Source organism: Schistocerca americana, chromosome 2, assembly GCF_021461395.2.
Source record: "Schistocerca americana isolate TAMUIC-IGC-003095 chromosome 2, iqSchAmer2.1, whole genome shotgun sequence".
In the NCBI taxonomy this organism is placed as follows: domain Eukaryota; kingdom Metazoa; phylum Arthropoda; class Insecta; order Orthoptera; family Acrididae; genus Schistocerca; species Schistocerca americana.
In genome coordinates, this window is record NC_060120.1 from 1,131,831,120 (window position 1) to 1,131,848,041 (window position 16,922).

The 16,922-nt window shown below is 41.9% G+C and overlaps 1 pseudogene; it reads left to right on the forward strand.

The window, feature by feature from the left end:
• The first annotated feature begins 12,620 nt into the window (after window positions 1–12,620).
• Window positions 12,621–16,922, forward strand: part of LOC124594729 — a 107,670-nt pseudogene continuing 103,368 nt past the window's right edge.

Consider the following 16,922-nt stretch of genomic DNA (forward strand, 5'->3'; position numbering starts at 1 on the left):
TCCCCCATGAGACAGAATGCCAACCTCGAGTGGAAGGTCAAAACAGACCAGGAAGAAATGTGAAAGCTCAAAGCAGTCGTGAGGATGAATTTTGTTTCCTGAAGACAGAGTACAAATAGAAGCTGCGATTCTAAAAGCAGTCATAAATCCTCTTTGTTGGATCAAAGGCTGCAAAAGTTCCATTGGAGGACAGTCACGATGAGGACAATAGGAAGGGGTGTCACCTCGGCAGCTGCCGAGTGCCAGTCTGCGAAAACTCACTGCTACAGGGCACAGAGGCAAGGGGATCCTGCTCCATGAGGTCCTACAGAAGTGTCGGCTTTCTTCTGCTGTCGACATGAGGAATCCAGGGCATGTTGTCTGTAGTTCAACAATGCCTAGATGATCAATACTGCAGTTCGATTACATCTGCATTATTACACTGTGCCAAGAAGGGCTCTCAACAAGGGTAGTGTCCAGACATCGTGGAGTGAACCATGGCAATGTTGTTCGGACATGGAGGAGAAACAGAGAGACAGGAACTGTCAGTGACATACCTTGCTCAGGCCACCCGAGGGCTACTACTGCAGTGGGTGACGCTACCAACGGATTATGGCTCTGAGGAATCCTGACGGCAATGCCGCTGTGTGGAATAATGCTTTTCGTGCAGCCACCTCACATCACATTACGACTCAAACTGTGTGCAATGGGCTGCATTATGTGCAGTTTCACTCCACACATCCATGGCGAGGTCCATCTTTGCAACTGCAACACCGTGCAGCACGGTACAGATGAACCCAATAACAAGCTGAATTGGACTGCTCAGGATTGGCATCACGTTCTCTGCACCAATGAGTGTCACATATGCCTTCCGACGATTGTCAGAGATGTGTTTGGAGGCAACCCGGTCACGTTGAACTCTTAGACACACTGTCAAATGAGTGAAGCAAGGTGGAGGTTCCCTGCTGTTTTGGGTGGGATTATGGGGGGCTGATGCACACTGTTGGTGGTCATGGTAGGCACCATGACAGCTGTGCTATAAGTGAATACCATCCTTATATTAGAACAAATAAGCCCTCGGTCACAAATATTAAGTCAAAATTGACCAGGTTTTGATGCTACTATGAGCGTCGTCTTCAGAATTACACTAACTGTTCTAGAACATATTGTGTATATAATACATTAATAAAATTAAAGTTTGTACTGACTGGAAAAGATGAAGTACAAACTTTAATTTTATGAATGTATTATATACCCAATATGTTTTAGAACAGTCAGGCTAATTCTGAAGACGACGCTCATAGTAGCATCGAAACCTGGTCAATTTTGACTTAATATTTGTGACCGAGGGCTTATTTGTTCTAATATAATTCTGACACGGGCACTGAACCTTAGCAGCTATGTTCAAAGTTTTATGAATGCCATCCTCCGACCAATAGTGCAGTCATATTGGCAACATATTGGCGAGCCATTCGTCTTTGTGGATGACATTTCGCATCCCCATTGTGCACATCTTGTGAATGACTTCCTTCAAGATAATTACATCACTCGACTAGAGTGGCCAGCATGTTCTCCAGACATGAACCCTATCGACCATGGCTGGGATAGATTGAAAAGGGCTGTTTATGGGCATGTGATTTGCCAACCACTCTGAGGGATCTACGCCGAATCGCCGTTGAGGAGTGGGACAATCAGGACTGACAGTGCCTTGATGAACTTGTGGATAGTATGGCACGACGAACACAGGCATGCATCAATCCAAGAGGACGTGCTACTGGGTATCAGAGGTACCCGTGTGTACAGCAGTCTGGACCAACACCTCTGAGAGTCTCGCTGTATGGTGGTACAACATGCACTGTGTGGTTTTCATGATCAATAGAAAGGGCGGAAACGATGTTGATCTCTATTGCAAATTTCTGCACAGGTTCAGGAACCGAGGGGATGCAAAACGTTTTTTGATGTGTGTGTGTATGTATGTATGTATGTATGGGATGGGCATCAGTTGTTTGGTAAGTGGTGCTTAGGTGTGTGTGTGTGTGTGTGCGTGTGTGTGAGAGAGAGAGAGAGAGAGAGAGAGAGAGAGAGAGAGAGAGAGTGGAGGGGGGGAAACTGTGTTTGGTAAGACCTTTTTCCTTTTTGTAATGTAGTGGATTTGTTTACGGTTCATTGAGGTAATTTATGTTTGATTAATTTGGTATTATTTTTTGGGGGTATTTATTTGCTTATATCGGTGGGTTTTATGGAGTGTGGTCTGGTGTTGTTGATTTGTGGCAGTTGGTAGTATTGTGCACCTTGGTTGAGCTATATAGGTCAAGTGAAATTTGCAGTACCAGGTTTTTGTGTCTGGTTTCATGGTATCTCTGGCTATGTTTGAGCCGTATAGTCCAAGTGAAAGTTTCAGTGTATGTGTGGGTTTCTAGTATCACTGTCTTCATTGGAGCTGTTTAGTTCAGGCAAAATGTATGATACCAATAGCTGTTATTCGCAGTTTTGGGGTGGGATGATTGTTGAGGGTTTGTTGAGGATTTTGTGTACATAATTTTTGGTTTGATATTTATTTTGGAATGGTGTCATCATCCTTATTGTTGTGTGTGGTGATTGACACTGCCCAAAACCCCTACTTCGAGCGGTTCCCCCATTAGTTTCACTTTATTTCTGGTGTTAAATATTCCACTTGTTAGGGCCTGTTTATGTTTGTTCATGGGTGTAGTGATAGATGTCGTGGTCTCCATATTGAAAACGCTTGAAATAGGAGTGTCACCATCTTGAAGATGCCACGGGTTAAAGCAAATAAGAGAACAAGAACTTTTGGTAATCCCCTGCTGCCTATGTCTGTAAAATATGCTAACAACAAATTATGGCTAGTGCTACTCTGCTCGAATTGATAATTATGAAATTACTTGTAGATTTGTTATGTCAGGGGTAAAACAGCGATTTTGAAAATATCCACTGCTCGTCCTATACTATTTAGCTGCTATTTTTATATAATACTTCAAACAAAACATTCATGTAATGGGACGCAGACTACTGTCAGCTCTCTATATATGGGTAAAGTCAGGATCTATATAATAGTATTAGTATGCAGAATTTACGTTCTGGAGCCCAGGTATTCTTATAAATTATGGACACCTTGTCTCATGGGGTATTTTTTTACTTCATTTTTAAGGATTTGGGGATTTTTGTTTGCCTGTCCGTCTCTTGTCATACTGTTACACTTTTCTAGCAGAATATAAAGCTGTAATCTGAACCGTACGGAGAGGTGCACAGTCTACATGGAAATATGCCATTGGTACTTGAGGGAACATAGATATATTAATGCTTAAATTCACATCATTGATTTTCCACAATAGTATTTGTTTTATAGTCAGTTATAAACCAGCTTTTGGCATTCTGTGTCATCCTCAGACAATTTCTGATGATGTCCAAAAAAGCCAAAATCTGATTCATAACGAACTGTAAAGTAAATGACTTTGATCATGCTGAGCACCACAGCTGAGACCAATATTAATGATTATATGTGTTATTACATATTTATCATGTTGCAGTTGGTTTCACTGATTGAACATCTTCAAATTGCCCATTTGTGTCATGACTTTACACATGTAGGCCACCTGAATATGTTTAGTGAACAAATCTGGTCATAACACAATAAATGTGTAATAATACAGCTTAGATGGTTATTAATATGAAATAAATATTATTATGGCACATCAATCATGTGTATTTCCAGGGTTGCCACATGTTCTGGAAATCAGGGAATTTCAAATGTATCAGGGAATTTTGAAAAGAGCACTGGAAAAATCTTGTTTTTGTCTCAGTAGATGAAATGGTTTGTTTACTGAGATGTCATGTGTCATCACTGGCTGGGTGCAGCTGAGTACGTGCGTAACTTCCGTACTCCCTTATTCTTACTGCTTCTCCCCTTTATACCACTCCCCTCGAATTGCAATCAGTACCACCACCACTTCTTGCCACTAGCCTAGCAGCTATCGACAAGAGACAGGGAGGCAGGAGGAGTGGTTATTTGAATCTGATTCTCAGAGATTGTTGATGCAGCAGCCAGAGGTGGTGATCACGTATACATGAGTTGTGTCTGGGTGACTGTCTGAATATCTGTGTGCTCTTGTTTTCTGACAAAGGGTATGGCGGAAGTTTAGTTGTGAGAATGTTATTGTCTTTTTTACATGCCTGGATGTGGCTCAGCAATCATCTTTACTGTGAGTTGCTACTATCCTCATTAGCGTTGATTCTCAGAGTATTTGTGCAACACACCAGCTACACAACCGGCAGGCCGGAAAGGACAGAAGGAAGACTCCCTTGAAGACTTGCTACATCCCTCCAGCCAATCAACACATGAGTCTCCCTCTGCCAACTGGAAAGGCTCGAAAAAGTCCAACAAAGGCAAATGGTCTTCTGTTTCGCTGACCCAAAGATCCTCTTTGATGGTGTCGCCATGTGATACCTTCTCCTGGCCGGCCACCATTTCGCCAGTGTGCCCCACCAACCTTTCTTGTGCCCTGGATTCCTCATGTCAACAGCAGAAGAAAGCCGACACTTCTGTAGGACCACATGGAGCAGGATCCTCTTGCCTCTGTGCCCTGTAGCAGTGAGTTTTCGCAGACTGGCACTTGGCAGCTGCCGAGGTGACACCCCTTCCTATTGTCCTCATCGTGACTGTCCTCCAATGTAACTTTTGCAGCCTTTGATCCAACAAAGAGGATTTATGACTGCTTTTAGAATTGCAGCTTCTACTTGTACTCTGCCTTCAGGAAACAAAATTCATCCTCACGACTGCTTTGAGCTTTCACATTTGTTCCTGGTCTGTTTTGACCTTCCGCTCGAGGTTGGCATTCTGTCTCATGGGGGAGTCATGCTGCTCTTATGGGATGACATTCATAGTCAACCCATCCATCTCCCTGACTACCTGTCATCAAGCTGTTGCAGTTTGTCTATTCCTTCCTCACTTGAGCTTTTCCCTTTCTACCATTTACATCCCTCCGTCATTCGATGTTACCAGGTTCGACTTCCTCCAGCTTATTGGACAGCTTCCTTGCTGATTTCTGCTGCTTGGGGACTTTAATGCACACCATCCCATTTGGGGCTCTTCCAGAACCTATCTGAGAGGTGCCCTCTTCGCTGCCATTCTTAATCAACTTAACCTTTTCTTCTTTAGCACAGAAGCACCCATGTTGCTTTCAGACTCGTCACACACCTATTCCCATTTGGACCTTTCCTTCTTCACTGCCTGTCCTGCACATCATCTTGAACGGTCCGTTCTTTCTGACACCTACTCGAGCGACCATTTCCTGTGTGCTATCCATTTGCTAACTCCTACCCCACCTCCGTGCACATCAAAATGGCAGCTGACTAAGGCTGACTGGAGACTTTACTCCTCCCTGGCGACCTTCAACGAACACGATTTCCGCAGTTGTCATGACCAGGTGGAATTTCTTACAAACATTATCCTTACCGTCGCAGAACATTCCATTCCTCACACTTCCTCTTTACCATGCTGTGTCCCAGTCCTTTGGTGGACTGAAGCCTGCTGTGATGTAATTCGCATTCTTTGGGATAACCAAACAGGCAGCTGAACTTCATTCACTAGTTCTTTTAACAGTTTCACCCCCCTCTTCCATCGTGTGCACCAACCTCCGACGGTTCTCTGGGAGCAAGATCCATTCCCCAATTTTCACCCTGACAGTAGCAGACAATATCATCGTGTACCCTATTGCTATCTCCAACACCTTGGGTCGCCATTTTGCAGAAATTTTGAGCTCCTCCCACTATCATCCTGCCTACCTCTATAGGAGATGAGCAGAGAAGACTCGGGCAATAACATCTCTTCTCAGAATTGTGAGTGTTACTGTGCTGCCTTTACTATGAGGATGCTAGACCACGCTCTCACTTCATCTCAATCCTCCACCCTGGACCAGACACTGTTAACTTTCAAGTGTTGCAGCACCTTTCTCTTGTGGGCAAGCACTTTTTGCTTAATACATACAACCGGACCTGGGCAGAGGGCATGTTTTCCAGCTACTGTTGTGAAGGCACTGTCATACCCACACCTAAGCCCGGTAAGGACAAACAACTTCCTTCTGGCTATCACCCACTTTGTTTACCCATGTCATGAATGGTTTTCTGTGGAAATCCCAGACTGGCTTTGTTTTTCAATTTGGAGAAAGCCTACGACATTTGTTGGAGGACTGGTATCGTTTGTACTCTCTACACATGTTGCCAACTGCGCCATCTCCTTGAGGAATTTTTAAAAGACGAGTTTTCGATGTACGTATGGGGTCTGCCTCCTCAGACACCTTTATCCAGGAAAATGGTGTACCTCAGGGTTCTGTCCTGAGTGTCGTCGTCTTTGCTGTCGCCATTAACCCTACAATGGCCTGTCTCCTGCCGGGTATCTCCGGCTCTCTTTTTGTTGATAATTTTGCTATCTACTGCTGCTCTTCATGAACCTGTCTCATTGAGTGGTGTCTTCAGCAATGTCTTGATCGTCTTTACTTATGGAGCATGGACAGTGGCTTAAGTTTTTCTACTGACAAAAACATTTGTATGAATTTCTGGCAGCACAGCTGGTTTCTCCCACCATTTTTACATCTTGGGCCTGTTGCTCTTCCATTCATTGAAACTACAAAATTCCTGAGGCTCCTGCTTTATACAAAACTATCTTGGTCCTCCCACTTCATTCTCCCTGCAGCTTTTTCGATGGGTGTGAACCCTTCACCATCTTGGCTTCGTGCGGCAGCCCATCTTCACCTTGACCTTCATTCACTTTCTAAAGACACTGCACCAGGCTCGGTCTATTGCCTTCAGTTTCACGACCTATGCATGGAATTTTGCAGTAGTATCTTTGTGTACACTGATGGCTCTTGGACTGACCATGGTGTCGGGTGTGCCTTCAACGTCAACCAACATTTTTTGGTACTGACGTCCGGCACATTGCTCAGTATTTACAGCAGAGCTCTCCACCCTGTATCAGATCATCGAGTACATCTGCTGACATACTCTTTTCACTTTGTCACTGCTCAGACTCTCTTGGCACCCTTCAAAGCCTCTGTGCAGTGTAGACTGTCCATCCCTTAGTGCACCGGTTCCAGGAAAGCTTCCACTTGCTCACTTTTTATGGAGCCACTCTGATGTTTATGTGGGTTCCAGGTCATATCGGTCCAAGAGGTTGCTGACACTGCTGCCAAAGCTGCATTCCTCGTACTTCAGCCCAATAATTCTTGCATTCCCTCTGATGATCTCTTGTTACTTTCTGTCAGAAGGTGGTGTCACTTTGGCATCGCCACTGGTCCTCCATTCATAGGAATAAGCTCTGGGTTATTAAGCCTCTCCCAGTGGCTTGGACAACCTCCTCTCAGTCCTCCTGTGGCGAGGAGGTCATTTTAACTAGGTTGCATATTGGGCACTGCCTTTTTAGCCATCACCATTTGTTAAGTGGTGCTCCCCTACTACTTTGTGCACATTGCACCCAACTTTTAACTGTCTGCCGTTTACTGAGGGGATGCCCTTTTTTTTTTTAGAGTTTACATTCCCTTTTGGGTTTGCCATCTGAGTTATTGGCCATTTTAGTGAACAATGCGTGGGCTGTCAAATCTGTTTTACTTTTTATCAGTTGTAGCAATATAGTGAAGGCCATTTAATTTTTAGTTCTGGGCCTCCATTTCACTATTGCGTACTTCATAGACCTTTCTCCACGTCCCTGTTTCTAGCTGTCCTATCTTCCGTCATTAAACGTTGACATGTAATCATTTTTAACTCCTCTCTTCATCTTTGTGTTTCACAGTTTTGGCATGGACACATATGACCCTAGTTGTTTTTGCGCCCTAAAACAAAATGGGGGAGAAATACAAAGCCCTTACATTCTTTTGTCGACTTATGTCTTTACCTCCCCTTGAGACCTCAAAATTTGTCGGGGAAAAATTCTAAAACGTGTCTGTGGAATCAGAGAAATATCAGGGAATTTCACTTGGAGAAACTTGTGGCAAACCTGATTTTAGGTTTTTATATATGGAAATTATTTTTGCTTCTAGTATTGCAGTTCTGAATTGCTGAGTTCATCTTAAACTAAATCTTGTTATTAATCACATATACCATTAGGGAATATAACTTCTATAGGCATGTAAGTGTGAGAATCCATGGGTCCCTGAAGAAGCTTTTTCAAGATGTAGAACAAATATTTTTTTCTGCTTAGCTGAAGTACCTCAGAAGATTAAGCCATATGAGTAAACTGAGTGAAAGTGTGTTAGCAATCCTTTGTCCAGTTTGATACAGTAAGAGATTTCTAAGCACAAAATGGGCGGAACTGAGCTTCTCGGTTAACTGACCCACATGCTGGTCTCACACGTGATTGGTATCTGCATTCCCAGGAACTTAGAACACGGTAGCCTAATTGCCCATTTATCCCTACTTTTGATATTCGTATCTGTAAGTTGCTTTTATTTCTTTAGAACTGCACAACACAAGTTTTTAGGCATTAAGCTGGTACCTGTGGATCTATACAAGCCTGTTCTGTTATTATCCTGGATGTTTCTGGTATGGATGAGTTTAGATCTTGCATCAATAAGTTTGTGACACTGCAAACATTAGAGTTTTTCCAAAGCCCTCCAGTGCCCCAAGTAAATCATTTTTGTGGACTTGGCAGCAAACACTGTGTGCCACACCATATTTTATGTTCTCCCTTTTTGAGTTTAATCTTATTCCTGTCTTATCATTTGTTAATGTGACCTTCCATTTTCTGTAGTTAAAGTACAACTCAATCCATGCAAGGGGAAGACTTTTAATGCCATACTATTTTAGCTTCCCCTCTCAGAATTTTTTAATCTAAACAGTCAAAGGCTTTGGCAAGATGACAGAGGGGATAATTTCCACTATTTAATTCTACTGGAATTGAATTTGTGAGATATTATGTTGGATTCTCAGTGTAGTAGCCTTTAGAGAAGTCAAACTGTGTTGTTAAAAAGTTATTCTCTGAATGGTGGTTCACCATTCTAAGTGGATTTAGGTTGAAATACTATGCAGAGATGAAGAGGCTTACAAAGGCAGGAATAGGCTGGTGAGTTGCACCAAAGCAGTAGTTGGATGAAGACCACAACAGCAGCTTCAACTCAGTTTATTGATGGAAATCTAGCTCTTGCCGAAATTAGCTCTCTCTCTCTCTCTCTCTCTCTCTCTCTCTGACACACACACACACACACACACACACACACACACACACTCTTCCTTCTAGCTACCACTCCATCTCTCTTACCAGTGTGTTCTCAAGGTGATGGGACATATGATTCATGCCCGGATGATATGGTGGCTCGAGTCTCAAAACTTTTGATGAATGCACAGTGTGGCTTTCAACAGGGCATTCTGCAGTGGACCATCTCATTATTTTGCCCACCCATGTCATGAATGGTTTTCTGCAGAAATCCCAGATTGTCGCTGTGTTTTTCGATTTGGAGAAGGCCTATGACACCTGCTAGAGAGCTAGTAACGTCCATACTCTTCACATGTGGGGCTTCCGTGGCCACCTACCCTGTTTCCTTCAGACATTTTTAAAAGACCGAGTTTTCGAGGTGCATGAAGGGTCTGCCTTGTCGGACACCTTTATCCAGGAAAATGGTGTGTCTCAGGGTTCCATTCTGAGTGTCATTCTCTTTGCTATCACCATAAACCCTATAATGGCCTGTCTCCCACTGGGCATCTCCGGCTCTCTTTTTTTTTGACGATTTTGCCTTCTATTGCAATTCTCTATGAACCTGTCTCACTTAGTGGCATCTTCAGCAATGTCTTGATTGTCTTTACTCGTGGAGCATCAACAATGGCTTTCGCTTTTCCACTGACAAAACTGTCTGTATGAATCCCACGAACGCTGACTGCAAATTTGTACGTCCGTCTGGTTATTTGACCTGTTGTGCTGCCATTCACAAACAGCATTCCAGGAGGTGTTTTCCTACAGGATAACACTTGCTCACATACTGCTGTTGTAAGCCAACATGCTATAGTGTGTCAACATATTGCCTTGGCTTGCTCGATAACCAGCTCTACCTCCCATCGAGCACGTATTGGACATCATCTGATGACAGCTTCAACCCATCCACAAACATCATTAACTGTCCTTATATTGGCCAACCAAGTGCAACAGGCATGGAACTCCATCCCACAAACTGACACATGACACGTGTACAATAGCGTACCAGCATTTGCATTTACATTTGCAGTGGCTTGTCTCACACTCCCATTGATCCTGCAACGTTAATCACTTTACATACGTTGTCTCAACAAATATATTCCTGGTATTTCATTACTCTACATTAATTATTTTTTGGTGTTGCAAATTTTTCCGTCAGTGTACCTGGCCTTTCTTTAACCATCCCTGGGGCAATGCAGAATTCTCTTCCCAGTAGCGAGAAAATGCCGTTATTCCAATTTTGAAATCACATAAATTGCCTCTTCAAACGGACAGCTGTCGTCCAGATTGTTTACTCAGTGTCCTGCAAGTTACTTGAACATATGGTTAGTTGAAGGCTGTATTGTGTCCTTGAATCCCCGGATCTTTTGGCTTCGATCCAGGGTGCTTTTCGCCAAGGGCGCTCTACTGAAGATAATTTAGTCCACTTGAAGTGTGCTATCTGAACAGCTTTTGCTCAGCATCAGTTCCTTGTTGCAGTTTTCATTGATCTGCGTGTATATCTTATGATACCACATGGTGCCATAATGTCCTTGCCACCTTAAAGGAGTGGGGCCTCCATGGCCAACTCATGATTTTTATCCAGAACTTTCTTCCATGTCACACTTTTTGGGTACAGGTTGGTGCCTCCTGTAGCATTCCCCCCCTGCAGGAGAAGGGGCTTGCACAAGGTTCTGTTTTGAGTGTCACTCTCCTTTTTGTGGCTATCAATGATCTGGCGGCAGCTGCATGACATATTTTGTCCCCATCATTTTTGTTCGTCCGCGACGGCTATTGCTGGAGGCAGAATGCAGGGAGCAATACACCAAGCACAATCCTGGGCTTTCACTCATAGCATCCATTTTTTGGCTGCCATGACCTACGTTATGCATTTCTGTCATCGTGTTTTTTAGGTCCGGTCTTTGATGCCTAGTTGACATGGCTTCCCCGTCTTTGCCAACTAAAGCAGACATGTAGGTCGCACCTGAATGCTCTTCTATGCCTCAGCGGTGTGGTCCACTCTACTTTGATATGGCTGTATGCAGCATTGGTGCAGTCACACCTAGATTACAGGAATCTCTCATATGACTTTTTATCAGCTTCGACATTACGTCTGGATTCGATACACTATTGTGGGGTAAGACTGGTAACAGGTGCCTTTGGACTAGGCAGCAGTTCCACTATTGTGGGTTCTGCACCATCAAAAATTGATGGCAGCTGCTCACCCATAGTACCCTAACTGTCATCTCCTCTTTCCAGATATGAGATCTACCTCCCAAAACGGCAGCACAGGTCTGGGGCTACGATCACCAAGTTTGAGTCTTGGTCAAGCACACAGTTTTAATCTGTCGGGAAGTTTCATATCAGTGCACACTATGCTGCAGAGTGAAAATCTCATTCTAGAAAACTCTTTATCTGTAATTCTCTTTACATATTGGCTATTTTCTTCACATATGGGGGACATGGTCTCATCTGAAATGTGAAACAAGCCTGTAAAAGAAAGGGGGGGGGGGCAGTTCTCAATTCTTGAGCAGTGACCCTCATGTTTTTTTTTTTGTGCAATTTGGGTTGGTTTATGTTCAATCCTTGCACCCAATTTACTCTTTCATCTACCTACTTTTTTTCTCGTCAAGCAGAATGATATTTATGCCCGGTGCTTAATACCTGTTTGTATCACTTACAATGCTGGTATTTATGAATTTTTTAGCATTTGACTCCAGAAAGACCATTTTTCTTTGTAGTGTGGTCTTGCCAACAGCAAATTTTCTGGATCGAAAGTCGCTCAATCTGCTCATATACTTTAAAATTTAAAAGTAAATCTAGCAATGCTAGAATGTATACAAAATACTGATATACCCATTTTCAAGTTGTTGTTTAAAGATTCGCGACTTTTAAAACTTACGTAGATTATCTTTTTGATGATAGAACTTTACATAAGAAGTTATTAAGAACATTGCGAATATCACATGACGAACAATTGAATGACTAAAGCAGTGTTATCAACCCTCATTCATTGACACATGTAATAAATTCATCGAAGCAGTGAAGTTCAGAGGTGTAAAAATTTCTGAAATTAAAAGTATACATTGCCTAATGAATGTATTATTTTGGGGTGAAAGAACACAATAATTATTAGTTTTGGAATGTAATAATTCACTATGGCTTCATTTTAATATTCTAATAAGTTTCACACTGTAATGAAACATTGTCTAAATGCCTCTCTCTCTCTCTCTCTCTCTCTCTCTCTCTCTCTCTCTCTCTCATTTGTTATAACTTACCGCTGTTATATTGTATTTGTATTGCAGTCATTACATTAAAATTGGCTATATTGATTCTGCAATTTATACTATTATGTTATTGCTAAGAATTGAATTAAAGAATAAACGTATATATTTATTTGTAAGATTTTGTAAATTTATACCACTGGAACTCTTTCAAAATATTTGATTGCGTAATACTGTCAATAAATACAATGACTTTCTTTCTTCTGTTTATAATTGTAATAGATGTTGGACACTTTGACTCCAAGTATGTTATACAGAAACGCAGTGATTTTTTGCAAAAGGCAAAACTATGTGTTCGAAGAATTGTGGAGAGGAGGGTACGTGATGTATTTTAAGTAGGTTATAAAGAGTAACTATAACAACAAAAACAATAAATTATTTGTGATTGGCAAGCTTTCGGAGCCAGTGGCTCCTCCAGACAGAAGCGTTGAAGGGGAAGGAAGAAGGGTAAAGGAAAAGGCCTGGAGAGTTCCAGGAAAAGGTGTAGATTTTGGAAAAGTCACCCAGAACTTCGGATTAGGCGAAAAATAGAAACGACACATGTCATATACCAGCTATTATGTAAACACTGTTCAGCTTTCTACATCTGCATGACTACCACCAAATTATCAGTTAGGATAAGTGGGCATAGGCATAGTGTATATACTGGAAACTCACAATATCCTGTTGCAGAGCATGCTCTACAACATGGCATACGTGACCTCGGCACTTGTTTCACCACACATGCCACCTGGATTCTTCCGCCAGACACCGGTTTCTCAGAACTCCGCAGGTGGGAACTAGCACTACAACGTGTCCTTGGTTCTCACCACCCACCTCGCCTTAATTTACGTTAATTTCTCCTGTCTCAGCTTTTCTTCACTGTAATTACTCTTTGCTTCACTCCGTTTTAGCTTTCTACATCTTTCATTGTCTTTCCCGTCTATTTTCACTGCCCCCTCCCACAACTGTTGCATACAATACACTTACCTTCTCACTCTTATTAACCATATACAGTTTTAGTAGTAATCTCTGTCTTGCATATTACCCTGTCTTCCACCTTTAAGCTCTCAGGTTTCCGAATCTTGCCCGATGCAGTCCCCAACAATTAGTCTTTCCTTCTCATCCTGTACGGTAAGTCACCCATGACCCATGGTTCTGGGTGACTTTCCCAAAATCTACCCCTTTTCTTAGACCTCTTCAGTCCTTTTCCTTCATCCTTCTTGCTTCCCCTGCAACCCTTCAGCCTGAAGAAGGAGTCACTGGCTCCAAACGCTTGCCTATCACAACAGTCTTTTATGTGTGTGTTCTGCCACTGCTTGGTGAGTAGATTTTTTATCTATCCAATTAAATAATTTTATAAAGAGTATCTGTGTGTGATGTTTTTATTGGTATACAACTTGTTATAAACAAAACTTATTTTTACCATTTAATATGTTTCCAGATATTTACCAGTGGTAAAGATGAAATTGGGTTGATTGTACTTGGTTCTGACAAGACACAGAATCCACTTGATTACCCAAATGTTAGTGTGGAATTTCCTCTTGCACTACCTACATGGCAGATGATATCCTTTGTGGAGAAATCTTTTCATGAAAGTGAAATAAAAAGAGATTGGATAGATGGTGTTGTTGTTGGCATGCAAGTCTTGAAAGATGAGCTAGAGTAATTATTTAAAGCTGTCTGTTTCATGACATTCCTGGAACATGTTCCAGAATGTGTGTTACACAAATCACAGTGACATAGTTGTGACTTTATAAACTTGAATCAATATGTTTTTATAATGAAAAAGAAACAGAAGGCACAATACCTGCAGAAATAGGAAATTTTTTTGTGTGATTTTACTGCATGAATGTTTTTTACAGTTTTTCAGCTCAATAATTAAGGAGGTATTGATACAAGGCTTTGCCAAAAACCCATCTGTCACCTACAATTCCAGCCCTGTCACTGGCATTCCGTACCCCACAATATGACTGGGCCACAATGAAAGCAGCCACATCATTGTCAAATTCACTGAAACTACTGCATAGCAATTTGCTTGAGTATGGCTGCAGTTGTGGTCTTCTGTTTGGTTTAAGCACTGCGTCAATACCTTCTCTTTATAGCACTCAGAGGTCGCAATCTGCGACTGTTTTTACAAATGGCAAGAGAACTTTTCCTCTAGTTGCTTGTTTTTCACTGAAAGATGCAAATATTTTAGAATGTAGTGCCCTATGTATATCTGTTAGAATAGCCACAAGGTCTGAAAGTTATTTTCAAATGATTGAGCTCTTCTACAGAGTATTGAAATTCACAGATTCTTCCAACCTGGTCCAACAATGTCTTACATACTCCTCTTCCTCCATGGATTGTTTCCAGTATTTGGAGATGAAACATTAGGCAGCAAAACGTGCCTTATAACCAAAATCTAATGAACATATAATTAAATTAACTAAAGATGTAATGTTGCACTCTCAGGTAAGACTGATCTTGAATACAAAGCCAAAGTGGAAATTAATTGTAAGCTGCAACATTCATCTCACTTTTTGTTATTGAAATTATTCACAGTGCCATAGGGAGAACTGAGTTTATGTGTTTTATAGAGTCAGATACATGCTGTGGCACAGGGTGCTGTCCATTATTCTCCTGACTATGATGTCCAGGAATGGTAGTCTTCCTTCTTCTTTGGTCTCCATAGTGAATTTGATTTTGTGGCGTGTGGAGTTCAGATGTACAAAGAAGTCAAGAAGTTTGTCTCTTCCATGAGGCCAGATGACAAGTGTGTTATCCACATAACAGAAGAAGAAGAAGAAGAAAAGAAGAAGATGGATTTCCATTTGGTTGACATCAGGGCCTCTTCCTCGAAGTGCACCGTAAACATATTCACAATCTCTGGTCAGAGTGGGCTGCCTATTCCGACTCCATCTGTTTGCGGGAGGTGGGTGTGCCATGAGTCAGTGAAGTGGGAAAGTTGACCAAGTAATATGCGTGATGTGTCATACCTCGACCAATATTGAGAACAGAATAAAAAATTCAGAGGCATTACTTTTCAGCACTCCCATGCATATTCTGCATGCAAGAAAAGCTTATGGAGCGGGTTTCTCATTCAGAAATTCTATTTCAGTGTTGGTTGTTTACACGAAGACCGTGTTAAGCATAATGGAAGAGGGAGAAATGTTTATCAGCATTCCAGATTTGGCAGTGGCAGGCTCATGGTCTGCTGAGACTCTGGTTTATTGTTTCACTATATTGCTGCTTGCATTGCTCAGAATCTCATTTTGTGCCAACATAGAATTGGTAGGTTCAGGAGGGCCATGCTAAATGCCTTGCAGGGCCTCAGTAGTGCCACCCAACTAGCACCTGAGAGGGCAGACAAGTGTTCGCTCATGCGTACGTGATCCTGCAGTGAAGTTGTGTACATTTAGTCAGGAAGTGGGCTTGTATACAGTGAGACAGATATCCACACAGACAATGTGATGGCATCTGGAGCAGCACAGACTGTCAAGCCCTTAATGCAGCTCTAGAGAGAGGTGAACTGACAGCGGTGCAACTGACAACAATGCCAGACACAGGAATGGCACTGTGTCATCGTGTCAGACGAGTCTCGGTTCTGCAACATCGTCACAATTGATGTACTTGTGTTTGGAGGCTCTGATGCCAACAGACCTGGCCAGATTGTACCTGTCATTCTCATGCGGGTCCAGCATGTGATGTGATGGTATGGGGTGCAACTGGATACATGTCACAACTTCTGGTTCACATATCCAGTAATTTGGACAGCAGTCATTGCATTTGTGTTTTGTTAAGGCCTATCGCTGTGCCCTATTTTCTAGGGCTCCGTGATTGTAGATTGTATTTTATTGGTCCTGTTGTCTACATAGCAGCTTATGCATAAGACATTGGACAAGTCAAGTTATAAATATACAGGCTGAAAGTAATTTCAAAGCATACATATTTAAGCTTACAATAATACACTTTACACACAAGTATTTATATAACACATTTCATAAATTTAAATATTCTTCAATGGAATAAAAGCAGTGATGCTGTAAATATGACTTTAGAGATTTTCCAAATGTATTGACCTCAGTGATAGCTTTTATGTTTTCAGGAAGTTTGTTATAAAGCTTAACTCCCATGTGAAAAGTACCTTTTTGGCACAGTGCTATGCTGATTTGAGTCATATGTAAGTTCCTGTTTTGTCTGGTAAAGTGCTCATGTATATCACAGTTTTTTTTAGCCTCTGGTCCTTGCCTATTACATTTAATTTAAAGAACAAAAGGGTTTCCATAATGTATACACACGGTAATGGGAGAATACCAGATTTCTTAAACAGGGGTTTACAAGAGTCTCTAGGCTTGCACCCAAACAAGATTCTAATGGCCCTTTTTTTGTAGTTTAAAAGTGCTATTAGCTATTTTAGAGTTTCCCCAGAAGGTGACCCCATATCTAAGACGAGAATGAAAGTACGCATGATATGCATTCAATACTGTTTTCTCACTACAGCATGATTTTAATGAACAAAGAAGATA